General features: G+C 42.3%; 1 long non-coding RNA gene across 1 annotated transcript; it reads left to right on the plus strand.

The window, feature by feature from the left end:
- The first annotated feature begins 1,926 nt into the window (after positions 1–1,926).
- Positions 1,927–23,700, plus strand: LOC131190487 (uncharacterized). The gene is made up of 4 exons (XR_009153296.1): positions 1,927–6,498; positions 9,065–9,201; positions 17,101–17,213; positions 22,767–23,700. It is a non-coding gene; the product is annotated as an uncharacterized LOC131190487 (long non-coding RNA).
- The last annotated feature ends 364 nt before the right edge of the window (positions 23,701–24,064 follow it).

The following is a 24,064-nucleotide window of genomic DNA, read 5'->3' on the forward strand; positions in this document are numbered from 1 at the left end:
TCCCCCCTGCCCCTGGGCATGTTTTTGTGTAATCCCCCCATCCCAGGGAATTTGCGTGCAAGCCCCCCATGGACATGCACGCACGTTTCCACATGTGCCCCACCCCCTGGGCATGTGCATCAGAGACCTGAAATCAGCTGGCCGGCGGGAGGCGCGCACACATGTGGGGTGGAGCTGAGCTGGGCAATGGCTCGCATGCCATAGGTTTGCCATCACGGCTATATACTATAACTGGACAGAATTAAAATCAATCCATCCTCTACTTGCATATTCCAACCACTTCTCATTGGTTAGAACAGTGGTAGTCAACCTGGTCCCTACTGCCCACTAGTGGGCGTTCCAGCTTTCATGGTGGGCGGTAGGGATACTGAAACAGTTCCTTTTTTAAAATTTAATTGACTTTTAAAAAAATTTTCATAGCATTATTTAAAAACATTTTCATTAGGTTTTCATAAAATTCCCTGTGACAATTTAAATTTCTGAAAATATATACTATTTGTATCGCCCGCACATAAGTTTAGTTCACGTTACGTAAATAAAACTAAATGCTGCTGTAGTGCGACCGCAAAGAGCCGTGTCCCAGAATAGCTCGCGCATCTCCCCCACACCACCCAGCTGTAACAGACAAGCAGAGCTGGTAGCCAGCGGGCCCCCCCCCAAACCCAATCCATGATGCGTGAGAGGCATGCGCAGACGACGATACATGGCGCATTACTGTGGAACCGGTGGGCGGTTAGAAAATTTTACTACTAACAGAGATACAAAAGTGGGTGGTAGGTATAAAAAGGTTGACTACCCCTGGATTAGAAGCACATTTACATCAAGTTTTTACTCAATTAACCCAATTTCCTGAGTAACACAATACAGATGGCAGCTTGGATCTGACCAAGAGGCCGTATGACACTTTTGGTTTGCGATTCTATGCACGGTATGTCTGGGTTTATATAGTGGTAAGCTTATAAGGTTAGGTTGGTTTTGGTAGAGTCTGCATGGTTTGAAAGAACTGGTTTATCAACTCAGTCTGATGTGTTATCCAAGCTGATGTGGGAATTCCCCAACCCAGTTTGTCTCCCTGACCATTTTGGGATTACAATTTCTATTTGCCAACATCCATGTATATTAAAGAACATATATCAAAGGAATCACACTGTAATTTGTTCGATGTCACCAAGTTGGGCTCAACTCATACCAACTATATGGACAAATATTTGCCATTTTGACAGGAATATTACTGCCACTTGCATTTGAGAGGTGCATTGGCCTAGAGGTGAGAGCTCTCTCCTCACAATCAGGAAGCTGTGAGTTCGATCCTAGGTACAGGCAGATATTTCTCTCTCTGGGCACATTGAGCTCATATCTGCTGAATATAACTCTGCATTGGCAACAGGAAGGGCATCCGGACAGTAAACTCTCAGCTCCATTCAGCTGCCTAGACTCCATCCCGCAAGGGATTATTGGGTCATTAAAAGATGACGATGATTTCTTTCAAAGACACGGAAGTAATTCCTGATCCTGTCTATCAACCCTATCCACTTTTCAACCTTGCTGAGCTTAATCATTTCTCTCAGTTCAACTTCCTACCTCCCGCATCCAAGTTATGACAGTCATCTTTTTTTGTTTTGTTTTGTTTACATTTATACCCCGCCCTTCTCCGAAGACTCAGGGTGGCTTACAGTGTATAAGGCAATCTGACATATTGTGCAGGCCATCACCTCAAGAACAGTCAGATTTTAACTGAGCAGTTGTTCTTGCAATCCACACTACTGTCAGTACTTCTTTCCCAAGCCATAATTTGAAAGTGCTGGTCTTTCTTTTTTTTTTTTTTTATTGAAAGAGTTTTAAAAAACAAAAACATTTTTCCCCCCTTTTTCCCCCCTCCCTCCCAAAAAACCCCCTTCCCCCCTCCCTCCTCCCCCCCCCCCGGCTTCCCGGGTCAATCACAAGGTATTGTTATACATAAACCAAACATAGAATACATATTTTCATGACGCTACATATTTTCATATTTGGTGGACTTGCAAGAAAATTAAGGTCTTTTGGATAAGAATTTGGTGGATTATTCAAAATGTACTGAAGAAGATAAAGTTCCTGCCACAATTTTTCCTTTTGGGAATTATAACGGATTGTACAGGGATTGAGACTAAATTGATTCTGAATTTAATAACAGCAGCAAGACTGTTGATTGGACAATACTGGAAGAAAGAAGAGATACCTACAATAGAAGAATGGATACTGAAAGTTATTAATTTGGCTGAGATGGCTAAAATCTCAGCTTTTTTAAAAGACAATACGCAGGAAAGATATTTAATTGAATGGAAAAAATGGATTGATTATCTACAAAATAGATATCAGATTAAGAAATATCAGATTGCCTTTGAATAATTAGAAAGTTATTTTATGTAATGGGGAGGGGGTTGGGAGATGAAAAGCTTTGGATGTGGTTATTTGGATTGGAAGGGAAAATTCTATTCTATGTTTGGTTTATGTATAACAATACCTTGTGAAAGTGCTGGTCTTTCTTAGTACTCATTTTCCAAACTCATGCATGACCTCTTTGAAAAGCCACTGCTACAATATTAACTATTCCAATATTTGTTGTCATTGGAGCACGTTATTCTTCACAACTTTTCTATCTCTTTGTTTTTAAGCGCATCTTCCTTTTCACTTCTTCAGTTCACTGCCCATTTTTATCCATTCTTGGGGTCCAAGAACCTGAAGCTACCAACCACCTTTGCTTCTTTGGCATCAACTCTGAGTTAGGGGCCGGGGTGGCTCACGTGGTTAGAACGCTGGGTCACAAGACATTAAGGCCGGCAGTTCGAAACCTGAGTGCGAGCCATATGATGGAATAGGTTCCCGCCATTCACTCTAGTTCCTGCCCACCTAGCAGTTTGAAAGCAAATGCAAGCAGATAAATAGGTACCACTTCTGGTTCCTCTCAGGAATCACCGTTGCGGTGATGTCACTGGTTAATCCTATCAACCCAGAAGTGCCAACACAAACTCTTGACTTCACAAATCCCGATTCTCATTTTTTTTAAAAAAAAAAAATCAATATGAAATCTACCAATTTTTCTGCAGTTTTTCTTTTTTCCCGTTTTAACTTCTGCAGGGGTATCATATGCAGTGTTGATCTAACAGTTCTGTAAGAAGTAATCATGCCCCCCCCCAACTAGAGAATGAAATATTTTGGGGAATATTAAAAGAGGCGGAATACTGTATTACATTTCCCCAAAGGAGAAATGGAGAAACATGCTCTTAAAGGCAGAAAGCAGCCCCAGTTTCCTGCATAGCAACACAGCCCCCAGCAGATGCCTGAAATCTTTAGAAGTGGAGATATTACGCCCATTAAGAAATCCATGCCAATTTCTTCATAAACATAACATCTTCAATGCCAGGGTGATGGGGTTAAAGTGGACAGGATATGACTTTTAGGACATAATCAATTAACCCAACCCTATTAGACTAGCAAAAGATACCAGACTCACTACAAATGCCCTGAAGCATTTCAAACACAAACCCCCAGAAACCTATAATGATCCATCCACACATTCAGCCATTTTGTCAGCTGTCCCAGAACCACATGCTGGTTGTACTCATCAATAAACGGACCTTCTTTCCTAAGCAGCTAGCCTCCATTTTATTTCCAGTGCCTTTCTCCCAGCTTGGAACTGAACCAGATGGATTTTTCTTCCAATAGTTCTGATTCCAGATATGCTTGCTTTCTTAGTTCCCATACTATATTCAGCAAATGCTGACATCAACATTAATGAATGTTCTTAGGATTCTAATATTGTATTCCGAGACTGATAATAGCTCAATGATAATGAGGCCTCAGGGTGAAATATAACTAAACCCCAGAAAGAACATTCTTTATACTTGGACATTTTTCACAAGCTACCCTCTCTCCTTCACAACCCAAGGACTGAGTCCTGGGACACCTTAGTCAAGATATTCTTGCCCTAGTAGTCTTTTCTAAACAGATATAGAGCAGTGAGATGCTTTCCAGCCCTCCTCATTCCATAAGGATAAACATATGTCAAGCAGAATTCGCCACAGGAAGTTGGCGAACATTACTCATAAGGTTAGGATAAATAAAAAAAAACACAAATCAAATTCTCTACAACAAACAAACAATGGATGAACACTTATCAAGGAGAGAAACAACCAAGAACTAAGAAGAAATTTCCTGACAGTGGGAACAACTAAACAGTGGAACAACCTGCCTCCAGAAGTTGTGGGTGCTCCATCACTGGAGGTTTTTAAGAAGAGATTGGACAGACATTTGTCTGAAATGGTATCAGGTCTCATGCTTGATCAGGGGGTTGGACTAGTGGATCTCCAAGGTCCCTCCCAACTCTTGTTATTCTGTATTCTCGAACATGAATATGTGTTGTCAAGTCAGTGTTGACTTTTAACGACTGTCTGGAAAGTACAGGTAGACCTCACTTTATGACCACAACTGAGCCCAAAGTTTATGTTGCTAAGTGAGAAATTTATTAAGTGAGATTTGCCCTATTTTATGACTTTTTCTTGTCACTTTATTAAGTGAACCACTGCCGTTGTTAAAATAACATGGTCGTTCAGCGAATCTGGCTTCCCCGCTGACTTTGCTTGTGAGAAGGTCGCAAAAAGCGATCACATGACCCCAGACATGGCAACTGTCATAAATGCGAGTCGGTGGCCAAGCATCTGAATTTTGATCACGTGACCATGGGGAATATTGCAGTAGTCAAGTGTGAAAAATGGTCATAAGTCATGCTGTTGTTAACTTTCAATGGTCACTAAGGGAACTGTTGTTAAGTTGAGGATTACCTGTACATAAAAATCAAACTACTCTGTTTTTTTTCAATCATGATTTTGGCAGCCCCCTGCCTTGCAGATCAGATATTGCACAAGAATTCCCTATCTGGAGGCTGGGCTTTTTAATGATTTGGAGAGACTGAGCCCAGGTCAAGCTTGTACTAATACCTCTGTATAAAGCCTTAATAAGACCACACCTATAATACTGCATCCAGTTTTGGTCACCACTATAAAAAGATGGTGATACTCTGGAAATAGTGCAGAGAAGAGCAACCAGGATGATTAGGGGACTGGAGACTAAAACATATGATGAACTGTTGCAGGAACTGGGCATTGCTAGTCTAGTGAAGAGAAGGACCAGGGGAGACATGATAGCAGTGTTCCAATATCTCAGGGGCTGCCACAAAGAAGAGGGAGTCAAGCTTTTTCTCCAAAGCACCTGAGGGCAGGACAAGAAGCAATGGATGGAAACTGAACAAGGAGAGATTTAACCTGGAAAAGGAAAATTTCTGACAGTGAGAACAATCAACCGATGGAACAGCTTGCCTTGGGAAGTTGTGGGAGCTTCATTACTGGAGGCTTTCAAAAAGAGATTGGACTGCCATTTATCAGAAACGGTTTAAAGTCTCCTGCTTTGGTGGGGGTTGGACTAGATGACCACAAGGTCCTTTCCAACTGTTAAATCTGCTATTTCATATATTTGCAGGGGTATAAGACCAGTTGCAATGACATCAGGAGCACGTGTGTCCTTTTTCACCAGCCACGGAAAGCCAAAAAAAAAAATATAATAACCTAGGCACGTGTGAAACCCCTATTCACGTTTGGCCCCTTGCATTAAAATAAACTACTCCAAAGTCCATCTCCGGCCCTTCTTAAACATCACACCCCACCGATGCAGAGGGGACATCGGGTGACAGCAACGTCACCTACCAAGGGGGAAAAAAAACCCCCAAGTTTTCTGCAATCATCATTTTGTCCTCTTATCCCAGATCTGAGCTCAAGCAAGGCGCTGGATTACCGATCCCATCATCCCCCGCCGGAGGGCCAGGACAGCTTCTCCCCCAAACAGACCTTTAGAGGTGCCGCCTCGATGGGAGTTGGAATCCCCCACATCGGGGCAGCCGACGCGGACGGAGCTTACCCGGCTTGTTTCCCCGCTTTCACCCAGACAGCCGGAGCATTGCACGGACTTCGGGGAAAGAGCCGGCGGTCTGCCCGGTGAACGAGCCTCAATTGCGAACAGGGTTTTTCGAGAAGCCCGGCGCTCGCCTTCCCCTAAATTGCCTGAACGCCCGTCCCGACGCCTCGCCTGCCCGCCAAGCCCCAGACACGCTCCGCCGAGCCGATGCCGACGGATGCAGCTCGCCTGCCGCTCTCCGCTGCTCCGCGCCGCCGAGCTCACCGGACGCCCACGCAAAGCCTGCTGGGTTTTGCGCGCCTGGACCCGAATTTCCTCCCTTCTTCCTCTCATTGGCTGAACGCGCCAACCTCGCTCAGTGGCTCTCCCGAGTTCGGAGGGCGGGGCGAGGGGCGGAGCCTGTCGCCTGCGATTCTTTAGTCTGCGCAGTGAGGCTGTCCCGTGAATGCAAAATAAGGTTTTGGAGTTGTTTTTAAATTGTTGTTGTGTTTGGGGGAAATTAAGAGAATTAAAAAGAAAAAAAGGAGGAGGGTAAACGTAAAGGATAAACATTGGAAGGTATTCGAGAAATGCAGTTTTATTATACTATCTTTGCTGCCTCGATCTCATGGTAGTGAAGCAAAATTTGGTTGTTTGGGTTATTTATTGAACAATTATATGGATCACACATCGGGACTGAGTGACTAACAATTAAAACAATTTAAAAAACAAGGAGCAGTGGAAAAGATTTGCAACCACTCAAATTGCCTATGACATGCAATCACCTGAATGTATCAATGTCTTATGGTAATATAGTTAGTCCTTGACTTACAACAGCTTATTTAGTGACCGTTCAAAGTTAGAACAGCAATGAGAAAAGGGAATTATGACCGTTTTTCACATTTATGACTGTTACAGCATCCTTATGCTCACAAGATCAGAATTCAGCTGCTTGGCAACTGGTTCATATTTATCACAGTTATAATGTCCCTGGATCATATGATATCTTTTATGAACTTCTGACAAACAAAGAATATGGGGAAATGGGATTCACTTAACAGCTATGTTATTAACTTAACAACTGCAGTGATTTGTTTAACAATTGTGGCAAGAAAGGTCATAAAATGGGACAAAACTTACTTAGCCAATGTTTCACTTAGCAGCATAAACTTTGGGCTTAATTGTGGTTGTAACTCTAGGATTTGCTGTAGTGATTTCATAGTTGAATAGGATAGGATAGGATAGGATAGGAGAGAAGACTAGACTAGACTAGACTAGACTAGACTAGACTAGAATAGAATAGAATAGAATAGAATAGAATAGAATAGAATAGAATAGAATAGAATAGAATAGAATAGAATAGAATAATAGAGTTGGAAGGGACCTTGGAGGTCTTCTACTCCAACCCACTGCTTAGGCAGGAAACCCTACACCACTTCAGACAAATGGTTATCTAATCTCTTCTTAAAAACTTCCAGTGTTGGAGCATTCACAACTTCTGGAGGCAAGTTGTTCCACTGATTAATTGTTCTAACTGTCAGGAAATTTCTCCTTAGTTCTAAGTTGCTTCTCTCCTTGATTATTTTTATTTATTTATTTATTTTGTCACAACAGTATATATAAGCATAAGCATGAAAATAACTATATAATATATAAGCATATATATAAGCATAAGTATGTAATAACTATATTAATTGGATATAATGAAAGGAAACAATAGGACAGGAACGGTAGGCACGCTTGTGCTCTTATGCACGCCCCTTAAAGACCTCTTAGGAATGGGGTGAGGTCAATTGTAGACAGTTTTTGGTTAAAGCTTTGGGGATTTTGAGAAGAGGCCACAGAGTCAGGTAGTGTGTTCCAAGTATTAATAACTCTGTTACAGAAGTCATATTTTCTGCAATCAAGATTGAAGCAGTTAATATTAAGTTTAAATCTATTGTTTGCTCTTGTATTGTTGTGATTGAAGCTGAAGTAGTCTTTAACAGGAAGGACATTGCAATAGATGATTCTATGAGTTAAATACAGTTTAATTATTTAATTTAATTTAATTTAATATGGATTAGTTTCCACCCATTGCTTCTTGTTCTACCCTCAGGTGCTTTGGAGAATAGCTTGACTCCCTCTTCTTTGTGGCAACCCCTGAGATATTGGAACATAGCTATCATGTCTCCCCTAGTCCTTCTTTTCATTAAACTAGACATACCCAGTTCCTGCAACTGTTCTTCATATGTTCTAGGCTCCAGTCCCCTAATCATCTTTGTTGCTCTTCTCTGCATGCTTTCTAGAGTCTCTCAACATCTAAGATGTTAAGAAGATAAGAAATGTACTAGTGCATTAAGAAGATAAGAAATGTACTAGTGCATTAAGAAGATAAGAAATGTACTAGTGCAGGGCTGTCAAACTCCCGGCCTGTGAGCTGGATGCGTCATGTGCTGGCCATGCCCCGTTTAGTGAAGGGGAAAAAAGTCCCGATATGTCACGTGACACTGCTGTGAGAATGTGAGTTTGACACCCCTGTACTAGTGATTGTTTCTCCTCCCAAAGTAATTTGGGTGGCCTAGGGTTTAGTTTTTAAAAATTAGTTTTAAATGGGGTTTTGTACTATTTTAATCGATATTTTTAAATTTGGCCTAATGTAATAAGTTTTTTAAAATGTTGTTTTAACTTGTATTTATTCTTATGTTTTTTATGTTTTATAAGGCTGTAAACCGCCCTGAGTCCTTTGGGAGATAGGGCGGTATAAAAATTTGAATAATAAATAAATAAAAATAAATAAATTGGGATTTGGGCAATATATGTGTCTGATAAATTATTAATATAACCTCTCTACGGGCTCTTTTATAAGAGGCCACATTAGTACATCAGACAAGTTTAAATAGAAATGACATTGCAACAGAACACCACTGCACCTCCTCTGTGACAGGGAAATGACAGGGGCATAGTCATTCAGAAAGGGAATTTTTAGTATAGGTTGATTTACGACCACAACAATCCATTGTTAAGTGTAAGATGCTGCAACTGTCATAAGTGGGGATTTATGTACTGTGGGAAAGCTGTAGTGGTTGTAAGTGCAAGAACCAGTCTCATTTTATCCTTTCAGAAATGGATTGCATGTTGGCCATCTCTCTTGTCTATCCTTTAGAATTCAGGGGTGTCAAAATGGCGGCCCAGGGCCAAGATGCGTCACGCACAGGCCACGCCCACCCCAGCTCCGCAAAGGGAAAAAAAGTCACAATACGTCACGTGAGGGCAACGTGACACGGCAAGTTTGACACCCATGTAAGTTTAGAACGATCTTAGCTGGCTGGGGAATTCTGGGAGTTGAAGTCCACTTATCTTAAAGCTGCCAAGGTTGAGAAACACTGCATGAGGGGGGCTTAGAAATTCAGTCACCATTGTGCTCATGGAAAAACAATTTTTGATTAGCATTCTTGTCCCCAAGGCAGATTCCGACTCTCAACATTGGCTAAAACCAAGGCCTACTTTCTTAACTACCCACCCACCCTCCCTCTCTCTTCCCTTCCCTCATTTTGGAGAGATAGTCATGCAAAGCTAAGGATTAGAGAAACCATCTCTTTGTCGGGAGCCTCCTCGCGTGACATCCCTTAGCAACCCAAATGCCAACATTCTGCATTTCTTTCTTTTTGTTTGCAGGGTTTTTGCACCCCTCTCCCTGTTACCCCCGCGGTTTGCAATTTTTTCATTCCTTCACAGACTTGTTTTTCTTTTTCTTCTCATTTCCTTTGTCCTACATTTCGGCTGCACCAGCTGCGCCCGCTTTCAGATTTTGCTATTGCTTCAATAATCCTTCAAAGGGACATATTAAAAACTGTCTAGACAAGTAGAAGGCTGGTGGGATGTATCGCAATTGCTAACTTCCAGATCTAAATCTTTTTTCCATTGCCATTTTGTTTATTTTTTCTTCTTGGAACCTACGTTAACTTTGTCCACGAGTGGTATGGACAAGAGATTGGACAGTCATTTGATTGAAATGTATAGGATCTTCTCAGTGGTGAAAACTTTCCCGGTTTGCCACGGGTTCGCTGCCCGCGCATGCGCGGTGCGTACCAAACGCGTGCCAAACACACACTGCGTGCCAAGCATGCATGGTGCATGCCAAACGCGACCTGCATCTGCATGCATGCACGGTGCACGTCAATGCATGCTGTGCATCATGCGCAGTGCGCACCAAACACACGCTGCACAGACAATATGCGCCAAAGGCGTGCTGCGCGTGGAAAAAGGAGGGTTGGGAAGGTAAGTAGAACAGCGAGGGAGGGGACTCAGCTGTGCCACGTGATTTAGATTTACTAGTAAGCAGGATTTCCTGCTTTCTAGCAATTTTAAATCGTGCGGCACAGCTGATCGTCGAAAATACCAGTTTGGAGGTACTGGTAGCTTTTTTTTACTACTGGTTCACCCTGAACTGGTAGTTTTTATCATTACCGGTTCACGTGAACCGGTGTGAACCTGTAGCATTTCACCACTGGCTGAGGGACTCTGGGAGTTGAAGTCCACAAGTCTTAAAGGGACCAAGGTTGGAGACCCCTGATTGGCTGAGGGACTCTGGGAGTTGAAGTCCACAAGTCTTAAAGGGACCAAGGTTGGAGACCCCTGGACTAGAAGACCTCCAAGGTCTCTTCCAACTCTGTTATTCTGTAACTTTAAAAACATTTCAAAGTTGCAAATTCTAATCTGCAGATAAGTATCATTCAATTTATAGAGACTCACTTTTGAGATGATCTGTTCAGGGTTGTACTATGAAACAGGAGAATAACAAGGGTCGTTCACTAAATACCAGCACTTAAAATTACTGGTCCAGGAAGGGAAAACCCTAATGGTCTTTTAAAAAAAAACCAATAATGTGTTAGAAGTTTTAGCTTTTGTGAATAGAGAATTTCAAAGATAAGCAGCCTTGACTGACAAATTAGTATATTATATTGTAAATGATTGCTGATGATTTTGCAACCAGACAATTTTTTTTAAATTTGCATTTATATCCCGCCCTTCTCCGAAGACTCAGGGCGGCTTACACTATGTCAAGCAATTTCATGTGGATGTAAGAACTCCATGAGATATGCTGTTACCAAGCTGTAATGAATTTTATAGATCAAACAATTAACTTTAGAGATTTATTTCATTGATCAAATTTCTACATCACTCATCTCATCTAAGTGACTGTGGGCTGTCACTCATCTAAGTGACTGTTTACAAATAAGATACGGGACTATAGCGAGAGGAAATGTTGAGATGACTGATCACTCTGAACAAATATAGCTGATACCTAGACAGGGTTTTTTCAAGTCTTTGGTATGAGTATAGAATAAATGGATATTTTAAAACTATTTCCTGTATTCATTCATGAAAATCTTTGCACCATAATGGGTAGAACCCAGGGGTGAAATCCAGCAGGTTCTGACGGGTTCTGAAGAACCAGTAGTGGAAATTTTGAGTAGTTTGGAGAACCAACAAATACCACCTCTGGCTGGCCCCAGAGTGGGGTGGGAATAGGGATTTTGCAGTATCCTTCCCTCAGGAGTGAGGAGGGAATGGAGATTTTGCAGTTTCTTTACCCTGCCATGCCCACCAAGCCACGGTCACCAAGCCATGCCCATAGAATCGGTAGTAAAAAAAAATTGAATTTCACCATTGGTAGAATCCTATCACCTGCATCCTTGATAGCCTTATATTACATTTTTTTTTCATATTGCATATGAACACAGGAACTTTTCAAGATTTGAACTGGAGGACTGGAAGACTGTAAGAGAGAAAGGGATGTGTGCATTTGTATCTGTATGTTAATTTAAAAACTAGCATAATATAATCCACTAGAGGTCGTCCTAAGGTCTTTTTTCCCCCATTTCTGTTATCTCATTAATATACTCCGCTCTCAGTCCTGACATATGACATAATGTTGAGTTACAGTAACCTTCTGGTTCCCGCTTTCTGTGCTCCTCCTTCCAGTTCAGAGTGATCAGTCATCTCAACATTTCCTCTCGCTATAGTTGCATCCTGAGCAGAAGAAGACAGCTGTTTAAAAGCAAATAATGTTTTGAAAAGCTGCTTAAAGGCAAAACAATCAAATAAACATGCTCTACCTGACTCAGTTGTCTCAGCTACAAATTTTCACAGTTTTAGTCAGAAATTGATTTCCGTGAACCTTACTTCATACTTAAGAGGTCCGTAGAGGGGGCTTGCATAAGCGCGCTAATGTGCCTATCTTCCCTGTCATTGTTGTTGTTAATTACGAAGTCATGTCCAACCCATTGCGACCCCATGGACAATGTTCCTCCAGGCCTTCTTGTCCTCTACCATTCTCTGGAGTCCATTTAAGCTCAGGCCTACTGCTTCAGTGACTCCATCCAGCCACCTCGTTCTCTGTCGTCCCGTTCTTCTTTTGCCCTCAATCTTTCCCAGCATTAGGCTCTTCTCCAGTGAGTCCTTCCTTCTCATTAGGTGGCCAAAGTATTTCAGTTTCATCTTCAGGATCTGGCCTTCTAAAGAGCAGTCAGAGTTGATCTCCTCTAGGACTGACCGGTTTGATCACCTTGCAGTCCAAGAGACTCTCAGGAGTCTTTTCCAGCACCACAGTTCAAAGGCCTCAGTTCTTTGGTGCTCAACTTTTCTTATGGTCCAATTTTCACAGCCATACATTGCAACTGGGAAAACCATAGCCTTGTCTGTACGCACTTTTGTTGGCAGGGTGATGTTGCTGCTTTTTAGTACACTGTCTAGATTTGCCATAGCTTTCCTCCCCAGGAACAAGCGTCTTTTAGTTTCTTTGCTGTCATCGTATTTTTATACAATTTTTATACAATTTTATACATTGTATTTTTATACAATTTTTATATGTATTATCCTGTTTTTGGTTTTGTTTGACAAATTGAAATAAATAAATAAACAAACAGATAGACAGACAGACAGACAGGACTTCATAAATTTATGTCCTGAATTTATCTACCCTTCATCCTTTTTCACTAGAACATAGATAGGAAATCTACATTCCCAAAGATATTTACTCAAGTATAACTCCAAGCATCTGTTTCATTATAGGGAGAGTGCCCAATTGCATTCTCCCTGCCCTAGAAGTTCTGGGTAGGATTAAGTAGCTTTCATGGTCTTCTGAGCACCAAAACCAACTCAAATTTCACTCCCCAGCTGGTTACAGTATTGTGACTCAGTGGTGAAACAGCTGTTTTTGGTTGAAATTGTTCAAACTCTGACCCAAAGTACCCCATGGCACTTTACAGCTTCTGTTAGTCACTGGAATCCTCCTGGTGGGATCTTGGAGAAGGGTAAAAGAATGGGAGATCCTTCCACAGTGCATTTCCAGTGCATTGTCTAACTATCATCGGCTAAGTTTGTTTTCTTCTCTTGTAGAAAGAGGGTGGGTGTGTAATAGCAACCTGTTCCAGCCAATTGTACTGTGGTATTTTGAGACTGGAACCAACTGCCTTCTTTCCTTCAGAATGGGCTAGGGAGGTGGCAGAAGATGACTATAAAATTGGGATGAGGGGTGAAAGCAGAGGTGGTATTCAGCCGGTTTGGGCTGGTTCTGTTGTGACCCAGCCCCAAGTAGGTAGTAGAAAACTCAGTCAGTTTAAAGACAAACAAACTTTATTAGAACAGTTGAGAATTAACTCATTCTCAGCGTAGTCCAAAGCAAATTCTTTCCAACACAATTCCTCAATCTTATCTCCAACCTTGGTCTTAATTAGGGCCGTAATAGCTCAGGCTGTTAGAAGCCTGTTATTAGAACACAGCAGCCTGCAATTACTGCAGGTTCAAGCCTGGCCCGAGGTTGACTCACTTCCATCCTTTATAAGGTAGGTAAAATGAGGACCCAGATTGTTGGGGGGGCAATAAGTTGACTTTGTAAATATACAAATAAAATGAGACTACTGCCTTATACACTGTAAGCCGCCCTGAGTCTTCGGAGAAGGGCGGGATATAAATGTAAATAAAAAAAAAATTAAAAAAATTAGGCAAACTGCCAAAGGCCTTTCTTGGCAAAAGTTCAAAAGCAGAAGACGCCAATAAGAAACAAATGCAGCAAGACAAAGCTATCAACTTTGTTTTCCGGCAAAGAGCCCAAACGCCATTGCTGGTCTTTTAAGCCTTATGGGAGGGGCCAATCATCTCTTGGCCCTACTCCCGAATCGTCCTCTTTGCTTGAGCTGCTCTTGCCTTCTGGCAGCTTTTCTCATGTGTGCATTAGGAATAGGCTCCTCCTGTTCCTCTGCCTCACTACTGTCAGCCTCTGAAAGCTCCGGAGTCCGCACATCACTACCCCAATGGCCCTGGCCCCACCTCTGCCTCTGATGCAGAGCCCTCATCTGGGCCTTCCCCAGCCTCCAGGACTGGCCCATGTTCTTCCTTAGCCTCATTGCTCTCTGACTCCATTGCCAGCTCTGCAGGCTGCTGGCGGACAGCCACAGGTTCGGATGAACTGGTAGTAGCGACCTGCGGGTGGGCCTGCCCACCCACCCTGGCACTATGCCATACTATTTAGCCATGTTTTCAATCCGTGCACATGCGTGCAAGCCGCACGTGTGAGCAAAGCACGTGCTCACATTTTCAGTGCTGGCCGAACCGGTAGGTAAATTATGAGAATCCCACCTCTGGGCGGAAGGCTTTCTTTTCCTTCTCAGAACGAAATAAGGATCTGGATAGACGTTCCAGCTTAGGAAACCTGAATCTAAGTTAGCTCGCAGGGTTGCTGAGAAAATTAAATGGAGGAGGAATCGGGAGTGTTATCTGAAAGTTTTCAGAAGTAAAAATTTTAAATACTTGGCTTAGGTTAGTTTCATTGAAATCAATGAATCTCAGTAGCCATGAGTGCTTTGAGAGTGATTAAATATGAATCTTTCCGATTTCACTTGGTATACTCTTAATTAGAGTTTAATCTAGTTCCTCGTTGTAAGAATTAAAACTAGGATCAGTCAGCAGAACTGTCTGACACACTTAAACATATATATTATTATCCTATGGAATTCATGATAGATAGTAGATTATGTAGTTGTTAAAAATATTACAAGTGGTCCTTGACTTAAAACTGTTTGTTTAGTGAAAGTTTGAAGTTGTGAGAAACAACTTGTTTGAACAGTGTGAAACAACCATAATAGCATCCGTACAACTATGTGTCAACATTTGGGTGCTTGGCAACTGGCATGTATTTTAGACAGTTGTAGCATCCTGGGATTGTGTGATTGCCCTTTGTGACCTCCCAGCTGGCTTTTGACAAGCAAAAGTCAATGGAGGAAGCCGGATTCAATTAATGACCACATGGTTCACTTAACAACTGCAGAAATTTCCTTAACAACTGTAGGAAAAAGAAAGCTTGTGAAATTGGGTTCTGTTGCTTAGCAACAGAAATTCTGGTCCCAAGTGATTGTAAGTCCAGGAGTACCTGTTCACAGGTTTGTGCCTTATTAAAAATGATGGACTTCTGCACATTTATGTGAGATATTGAACAGTGGGACTGATTTCTGATCTAATTAGAGATCTGTATTAGATCTGTGTAGGAAATCAAGTCAAAATCAAACTGAACAGATCATGGCTCAGGCTGATGCATGAACCCTGCTGTAAGAAATTGCTGAGGTCAAGAGGGGACAACAAAGATAATCTAGCAATAGCAATAGCACTTAGAGTTATATACCGCTTCACAGTGCTTGACAGCCCCTCTCTAAACAGTTTACAGAGTCAGCCTATTGCCCCCAACAATTTGGATTCTCATTTTACCCACCTCGGAAGGATGGAAGGCTGAGTCAACCTTGAGCCTGGTGAGATTTGAACTGCAAAATTGCAGGCAGCAAAAGTAGCCTGAAGTACTGCACTCGAGCCACTGCGCCACTGTGGCTCATTTAGACTGATTTTTGGCAATGTGCAAGAAAGCCAGTTTAAATTATCGTTGAGAGTTGGCTGTTCAGCTTATTGGTAAAAAAAACCTCTATTCGTGGAGAATCTCCATATGAAGACTGTTCCACGGTTGACTAGATCTCATTCTGATATTTAAACAAATCTTGAGAGTTGTTATCTATACTCATTGTTTTTGGTCTTAGGAAAGGATCATAGAAGTTGTCTGTTTGTTCCTTCAGTGATTGACAGTGTTCAAAGATTGTGTGACAGACTTTTAGCATGAATTTTGTTTCCTCTAGCTAAGGAGCTCTAACCACTCTTCACTTAGAACAGGGGTGGGCAACTATGGCCGTTTTATGACCTATGGACTTCAACTCCCAGAATTCCTGAGCCAGCATTGCTATAAAGGGCTAAAAGGGCCTTACCCACCCTTCAGTTCTGTTGATATTTTTTTATTGATGTATATCCCACCTTTATTATTTTTACAAATACACTTTCCTCCTCCTATTTTCCCTACAACAATCACCCTGTGAGGTGGGCTGGACTGAGATAGAGAGAGAGAGAGAGAGAGATTGACCTAAGATCACCCAACTGACTTTCCTGACTCAGATGGGACTTGAACTCATAGTCGCCTGCTTTCTAGCCTGGTGCCTTAACCCAGAGGTCTTCAAATTTGGCAGCTTTAAGACTTGTGGGCTTTAACTCCCAGAATTCTCCAGCCAGCATAGCATAGATGGCTGGAGAATTCTGGGAGTTGAGGTCCATAAGTCTTAAAGCTGCCAAGTTTGAAGACCTCTGAGTTAATTGCTAGACGAAACTGGCTCCCATTACATGACAACATTTGGGTTTAGACAGAAACCACATCAGAGGTGGATTTCAGCAGGTTCTGACAGGTTCTGGAGAACCGGTAGCAGAAAGTTTGAGTAGTTTGGAGAACCGTTAAATACTATCTCTAATTGGCCCCGCCCCCATCTATTCTCTGCCTCCCAAGTCCCAGCTGATCGGGAGGAAATGGGGATTTTGCAGTAACCTTCCCCTGGATTGGAGAGGGAATGGAGATTTTACAGTATCCTTCCCCCAGCCACGCTCACCAAGCCATGCCCCACCCAAGCCATGCCTCACCCAAGCCATGCCCCACCCAAGCCATGCCCCAGCCACCAAGCCATGCCACGCCCACCAAGCCACACCCACAAAACCAGTAGTAAAAAAATTTGAAACCCACCACTGAGCCACATCCATGCAACTTGGCTCCATCTGGCCATCTGATTTCAGTTATTTGTAGCCTGCTATTATTGTTCTCCCTATTGTTTTCTTTTGTAGGTCCTTGGGGTTTCTTCAGAGACATATTCAGAATATAGATTCCATCTCCCTTGTCTGCATTCTGGTTTGACAGCCAAAATAGTTCATTTCACAAGCAAAGCTTTCAGCTTAAGGTATGTACTATTTTATGAGTGCACAGGAATTTGGCTGGATGCCCCTGGAAACAGACTAACTAGGCAAGATGGACCTTGATTTGATCTACTTGGGCAGTTTTTATGCGTAATTGCTGTAACTGAGAACATGTTGTCACATGTTTCCTAGTTAAAAAGTTTTGCTACGGTCTTAAGTTCCTGAAAGAGAGGATTCATTCTGCCCAAATTCCCAGCAATGATGTGGGTCAAATGATGTCTTGTCATCCCCCCTCCTTTTCTTAGTGTTATATTTTAATTTTCCGTAATGGGAAGCCCACGGCCTGCTCATTCATGCCATAAAACTTGTTGTTATTTTAATTATGAACAATTTCAGTTTATTCCCTGCGCTTGCATTTTATGTCCAATCAGACAGAAACAAAAGAGACAAATGACTCAATTTTAATCACATGAGAATATTCAGCACAAAGATTCTCAAACTTTTTTCAACGTTTGGACAAAATGCTAAGCCATCAATTATGTAATCATGCTTTAAAGTATTCATTAAGGCCATTGTTTGGCTGGGCCTGTAGAGTACATTAAGTCATACGCTATGATTATCAAATTACAGTGGATAGGTTCATGCAACATGCTAAACCAAAATCAAACAAACTGCCATGCAGAGCCATTTTCAGAGTTCATTTTTCGAAGTGAGATGGGTGGCATATAAAATAAATGAAGGAAGGAAGGAAGGAATCAATCAATCAACTAATCAATGTTTTTCATGTGTTGGGTGAACTCAATTTGAGTGGACTCAATGAGCCATCTAATGCAGACTTCTTGCTTTTTTTATTTAACGTGTGTGAACTTAGCAATTATAATTTAGTCTGCAAACTATGGTCAAGCAAAGCATAATCTTTGTTCTATGAATCTATGAATCCAGGCATTATCTAGCATGGATGGATATCAATTGCTATTTTCCCTAGATATCATCCATATCATGGGTAATGTGTACTTTCTGTCCTGCCTCCGGTTGTGTCTTCACAGCAACTCTTGTGGGACTGAAAAAGAATCATCAAGAGATTTCATTCCTGCAAATAAACCTTTTTAGTAGTTTATTTGCATTCTCCTTGGCCAGGGGTCTGCAAACTTGGCTCCTTTAAGACTTGTGGACTTCAACTCCCAGAGTTCCTCAGCCAGCTTTGTCCACAAGGCTTAAAGGAGCCAAGTTTGCAGACCCCTGGCCTAGGCGCATGAAACTACAATTCCCATTAAGTACATGGTGGTCCTACCAGCTCAAAAGGAAGGAGTTGTAGTTTGACATGTCTGGAATGCCCCTGTTGAGAAGGTTGTTGTACTTCACTTGATCCCAGGACCTTCAGACAGCAACCACTGCAGAGTGCTTTTACTATCAACATTTGTGCATACTTTTCTGCAAAGCTTTGAGCCTTTAGTAAACCATTAACCTGTTTTCTTCCTGGAATCCTGCCATGACTTTGGGCCGCTGGAGAGAATTTTTCTCTTACTTCCTGTTGTGCTGGAGAGAGTTTAACCCAGTGGGGAAATGCAATTACCTTCGCTACTGGTTCGGGAATGTGAGCACGTGCACCTCTTCTGCGCATGCGCAGAGGGTCAAAAATGGGACGTAAGGATGTCCCAGTGAGTGGGCGGAGCCTCCCGCTGCTGGCGCTACCAGTTTGCGCGAGCCGGATAGATCTGGCTGGATTTTAACCACTGGTGGACTGTTAGCTTCCTTTCTCTAGCTGGTTGACTTTTTTCCCAGTTCTGAAACTAACCAGGGCCAGATCTGATTATACATGAATGGGACAATGATAGACCAGACCGGGAAATAGTTAATGGCAATACAGGTAATCCTTGAGTTATGACCTCACTGAAGCCCAAAATTTATATTACTAAGTGAAACTTAGTAATATAAATCACAAACAAACGTGATTAAATTAAATTAAATTAAATTTGTTTAGCAAGTTTTGCCCCATTTTATGATTTTTCTTGCCACAGTTGTTAAGTGAACAAATTGCATTTGTTAAAGTTAGTAACACAGTTGTTAAGTGAACCTGGCTTCCCCATTGACTTTGCTTGCCAGAAGGTCTCAAAAGGAGATCACATGAGCACCAAATACAATGCAACCGCCATAAATATGAATCAGTGGCCAAGCATCTGAATTTTGATCATGTGTCCACGGGGATGTTGCAACGGTCACTTTTTTCAGTGCTATTGTAACTTTGAATGGTCATTAAACAAGAGGTTGTAAGTTGAGGACTACTATTATTGCAGGAGGGTCAAACACAAGGCCCAGGGGCCAGATATGGCCCACAGGGTGCTTAGATCTGGCTTGCAGGGCCGTCCTGGAAACAGTGAAGGACCAGCCCATAGTGCCTCTGCCATTTTTGCTGGCAGGGGATTGCAGGAGGCCGTTGCAGCTGAAAACGGAGCTTGGGAGTCCATTTTTGCTGGAAGAACACAGCAAAAGGCACCCCTAACTCATGTCAAGATGGCCACGCCCACCCTGGCCCCCTGAGGTCACACACAAGCCTGATGCGGCCCTCAATGAAATCAAGTTTGACTCCCCTGATCTAGACCCAAACACCTGAAGAAACAGCCAGGCCTTGACCCCCTTTTCAAGGCCATGGGGTCCCCTTTTATATTGGGAGAGGGAAAGAGGGAGGGAAAGAAAAAGAAAAGAAAGGAAGGACTAAAGAAAGAAAGGAAAGAAAAGAAAGAAGAACAGAATGAAGTAAAGGACAGAAAGGAAGGGAGGGAGAAGGAAGGAAGGAAGGAAGGAAGGAAGGAAGGAAGGAAGGAAGGAAGGAAGGAAGGAAGGAAGGAAAGAGAGAGAAAAAGAAAGAGAAAGAAAGAAAGAAAAAGAAAGAAAGAAAGAAAGAAAGGAAATGTAACTCTCATTTTTTGTGCTCTTGACAAAATTAAGAAACCAGGATTTGTCTCACTAAGAAAAGCATATCTCCATTGTTAAATGAGTTTTAGGAAATGGAATGGCAGAAAATATCTTTTATGTTTAAAGAATGGGTCATATTGTGCTTAGATTTAAATATATATAAAAATAATGATGCTAATATCTTAAATATAATCAGTAGGCATGCTACTTCAAGCAGCCTTTTCAGGATATTTCAAATGGTTTAATCATAATTACAGTCTTTTTATAGATTTCCCCTCCTCTACTTCTCCTATCTGGTTCTTTGCTTTTCTTTTTCCTCCATAGGGTGCTTTTGAAGTTAGCCAGCTTTGATTCATTTAGAAGCTTTTCAGTCAGGCTCGTGGCTTTGGTCAATAAAGCAATGTAGAACATCAGATGATGCAGAACTATAAATCTATACAGGAAAGCATTTAATGCGCACACAAATATGTATTGATCCGCTGATGAGGCGGTCTTGCTACATCAATCCCACAGGGATGAAGCAAAGCGCAACTCTGTGAACAATTGTGGTCAACAATACAAATACAAACTGGAATGAAAGATGCACAGTACTAAAACGAAGGTCAATAAGCAGCCAGGACTCATACACCGTATCATAAACATTTCATTTAGTAAATGTATACTCCATCAACCGAGCCATGTCCTCAAAATGGTTAAAATTTAGTGGGTGTGAGTATGTCGGTATATTGAAGTGAGTCTTATTTTTCTTCTTGTTAGATGGCCTCGAGCAGTGTTTCTCGAGCTTGGGCGCTTTAAGATGGTGGACTTCAATTCCCAGAATTCCCCAGCCAGCTAGCTGAGGAATTCTGGGACTTTAAGTCTATCCATCTTAAAGTGCCCAAGCTTGAGAAACACTGGGTTAGAACCAGGGGTGAAATCCAGCAGGTTCTGATAGGTTCTGGAGAACCGGTAGTGGAAATTTTGAGTAGTTCAGAGAACTGGCAAATACCACCTCTGGCTGGCCCCAGAGTGGGGAGGGAATGGGGATTTTGCAGTATCCTTCCCCTGCCATGCCCATCAAGCCACGCCCACCAAGCCACACCACACCACCCCCACCAAGCCACGCCCAAAGAACGGGTAGTAAAAAAAATTAGATTTCACCATTGGCTAGAACTAGAATAATCCCAAGTTATTCATAGAGCTACCAAGGGTGGGGCTTCATCCTTGGTCCTTCACCCTCTCCTAAACCAGCATCTACCCCACCCTGGCTCTTGCACTGAGGTAGAAGGACTGGTTCAACATTTTCATAGCTGAGGGGGGAATTAAAACCTGGGTCTCCCTACTTTTAATTCAGCACCATAAATACATCATACGATTCTTGCCTCTCTCAGGCACGTCAATCATCTTGGCTTTAAGTTTATGCGACTCATTTTTATTGTGGCATAGTCACCAATAACTCTGAAACCTTTTTCAGGAGATTGACTGACCACAGTTGGGAGTACTGCATCCAGTTTTGGTCATCACGACATAAAAAAGATGTTGAGACTCTAAAAAGAGTGCAGAGAAGAGCAACAAAGAGGATTAAGGGATTGGAGGCTCAAACATATGAAGAACAGTTACAGGAATATGTCTAGTCTAGTAAAAAGAAGGACTGGGGAACATGATAGCAGTGTTCCAATATCTCAAGGGCTGCCACAAAGAAGAGGGAGTCAAGCTATTTTGCAAAGCACCTGAGGGCAGGACGAGAAGCAATGGATGGAAACTAATCAAGGAGAGAAGCAGCCTAGAACTAAGGAGAAATTTCCTGACAGAACAATTAACCGGTGGAACAGCTTGCCTCCAGAAGTTGTGGGTGCCCCATCACTGGAGGCTTTTAAGAAGAGAACCGACAACCATTTGTCAGAAATTTATAGGGCTGTGATGGCGAAACTATGGCACTCGTGCCCAAAGTGGCACGTGGAGCCATGTCGCCTGGCACACACGGCAGCGCCTGTTCCTCTTCTGGGTTTTTGGTGCACCTGCATGCACGATGATCAGCTGGCCTTTGTGCTTGCATCAGAGCTGGTCTTCCATTTTCCAGTGTGAGCATGTATAAAAGGCTCTGACGATTCCAGCTGAACTGCGCGATCATCAGAACCTTTTTTTTTTACTCTTAAAAGCATTTTTTTGGCCGAAGAAAAAATGCTTTTAAAAGTAAAAAAAAACAACCTCTGATGATCGCACGGCTCAGCTGGGCATGGGAGTGGGCAGAGATTTTTGCTACTGGTTCTCCAACCACCCGCCACTATCACTACCAGATCGGCTGACCCGGTCCGAACCAGGAGCATTTCACCCCTGGTTTAGACTAGAAGACTTCCAAGATCCCTTCCAATTCTGTTATTCTATATTCTAACTGAGATCTATCTGTGATTTACAAGCCAGAGAAGGCTGGATCGTAACTTTGCAAGGCTAATAGATCTGTCCCAAATTACTCCTGGCTTTTGATAAAATGTCTAGGCGACAGGTTTCATTAACATATATCATAAAATCAAATAAATAAAACATACCGCCTACGATTCGTTGAAGCTGGGCAGCTAATAAATTCAAATGAATAAAAATAAAAAATAAATAAGGCATTTAAAATGAACGGGCAGCTGATGATGGCAGTGACCAGGGTGAGATTGTCTGTAAGGGACGAAATTGTTCTTTTTTTTTCTTTTTTGCAGGTGCTTCTCACCCAGCATGCCCGAAATAGCTGGACTTCACCTCTTTACCACATACCTTGCCCTACTTCCTGGCTTTACCATTAAACTTGATGAACTTCATTAAATTTCTACAAAAGATACAATATCAAAAAGCAAGAAAAAAGAACAATTTAAAAAATAGGGGAAAGGAGGATGCAAAGGAATAAAGAAAGAAGCAAAACAGAAAAACTTCCAATTTTCTTCAGTGCAGTCACAAATACAAAATACGTTAAGCTTTTGGTCTAAAATTCCATATAGGGCAGTATTTCCTATAATCATAATTCTACTGGCCACAGTCTGATCGCCTTTTTCTCCTTCCGTGTTTCCACGGTCTGTTTGAAAGAGCATTCCCAGTGAATAATGGCCCTTGATTTTCCATCCATCACAATTCATCATTAAGGCCATGCTATAAAACAGGGCGTTCCAACCTTGGCAACTTTAAGCCTGGAGGACTTCAACTTCCCAGCAAAGCTGGCTGGGGAATTCTGGGAGTTGAAATCCACCAGGCTTAAAGTTGCCAAGGTTGGGGACCCCTGCTATATAACAAGAGAATATATGGCTTTCAACAGCTGGGATATTTTTTCCTACCCTCTGTGATTATACTGTTTTCCCAGAAAAAGCAAGAATAACCCAGTGCCCTTCTTTTTCCTATCCGGGTGAAGCCACTGATATCATTTCCCTTTCTGAACAACAAAATGGGACCCAACAGCATTTTTCTGCTGGAGTTCCTTTCCTAGAAATGCATGAAAAGAGGCTTTCGCCTCTTTCCTTCCCATATCCTTGCATGCAGGGGTGGGCTTCAGATCCTTTAGCAATGAGTTCACTATCCTGTTGCTGAGTGGGCGTGGCCATGGTGGGCGTGGCCTACTCAGCCATCTATACTACAGGAGGGGGGCGTTTTTCACCCTCCTCAGGCCCTGGAGCAGGGGTGAAATGCTCCCGGTTTGGACCGGATCACCCAGTCCGGTAGCGATGGCGGCGGGTGGTTCGGAGAACCGGTAGCAAAAATCCCTGCCAAATCCCGGCCAAAAAAATGCTTTTAAAAGTTAAAAAAAAGCCTCTGATGATCGCGCAGTTCAGCTGGGATCATCAGAGGAGCCTTTTAAACGCATTTTTTACAACCTCTTCGGCCGAAGAGGTTGTAGAAAAAATGCTTTCAAAAGTAAAAAAAAAAAAATTGGCCACACCCGCCCAGTCACATTACCACCCCCACCAAGCCATGCCCACAGAACCTGTAGTAACAAATTTTACATTTCACCACTGTTCCAGAGGTTTTCCCC

This window comes from Ahaetulla prasina, chromosome 2 (genome assembly GCF_028640845.1).
Source record: "Ahaetulla prasina isolate Xishuangbanna chromosome 2, ASM2864084v1, whole genome shotgun sequence".
NCBI classification, from domain to species: domain Eukaryota; kingdom Metazoa; phylum Chordata; class Lepidosauria; order Squamata; family Colubridae; genus Ahaetulla; species Ahaetulla prasina.